Source organism: Mastomys coucha, unplaced genomic scaffold (assembly GCF_008632895.1).
Source record: "Mastomys coucha isolate ucsf_1 unplaced genomic scaffold, UCSF_Mcou_1 pScaffold3, whole genome shotgun sequence".
In the NCBI taxonomy this organism is placed as follows: Eukaryota; Metazoa; Chordata; class Mammalia; order Rodentia; family Muridae; genus Mastomys; species Mastomys coucha.
Window position 1 is genome coordinate 50,532,508 of NW_022196909.1, and position 717 is coordinate 50,533,224.

The window sequence follows — 717 nt, forward strand, 5'->3', positions numbered from 1 at the left end:
AAAAAAAAAAAAAAAAACCCAAAAAACATCTAAACCTGTCAATTCACACCCAGATCCAACCACAGAACTCCATCTATGCCACTTAGACCCTGGACTATTTCAACTCTAGCTTCGTCTCTGATCACAGCTCACACCCTGTGCTTGTCGCTGCCCTCCGAGTGCTCATCCTTCTGTGACATGCTCTGCACCAGCTCTCCCCCCAGCAAAGCAGTCCTCCTTTCTCCTTCCTCTACTCTACCTGCCCTTTGTGGGGCAGCCTCCCACCACTAGAAAAAGCCCTTGTGTTCTTCCTCTTCTCAGATTCCCGTGCTGCCCTGAATCTCTTCTCCTCTACTCAATACAAACTGAGGCAGCTTTACATGCCCAGTCTCCTCCCATCAGACTGTAAGTCCTACTGTGGATCCTCACCTCGGTCCCCTCCCCATGCAGCATGTACTGGACCTTAACACTGGGGGCTCCCACGTAAATGCTAGACCACTCAAGCCCCAGCTCCAGACCCCCAATACATAATTGTTTGGTGAGAGTCATATCGCTGCCTAAAATCTTTTGGTTGCCATTTGGCTGTCTAAGGTCTGAATGCTACAACAGCGCTGGCCTGGCCTTTGGCTTTGTCTGCAGAACTGAAACTCCCAAACTCACTCCTCTCAGACTTCAAACACACCTCAGCTTTCTTTCTTTCTTTCTTCTTTTCTTTCTTTCTTTTTTTATTCTTTTTTT

General features: G+C 47.8%; 2 protein-coding genes across 4 annotated transcripts in view; one reads left to right on the forward strand and one right to left on the reverse strand.

Annotated features, from left to right (window-relative positions):
* LOC116074627 (H-2 class I histocompatibility antigen, D-37 alpha chain-like) overlaps positions 1-717 on the forward strand; it is a 714,163-nt gene that overhangs the window by 530,007 nt on the left and 183,439 nt on the right. The window lies entirely within an intron of this gene.
* The window catches only part of LOC116075379 (pre-mRNA-splicing factor ATP-dependent RNA helicase DHX16-like), an 11,973-nt gene that overhangs the window by 4,438 nt on the left and 6,818 nt on the right, over positions 1-717 (reverse strand).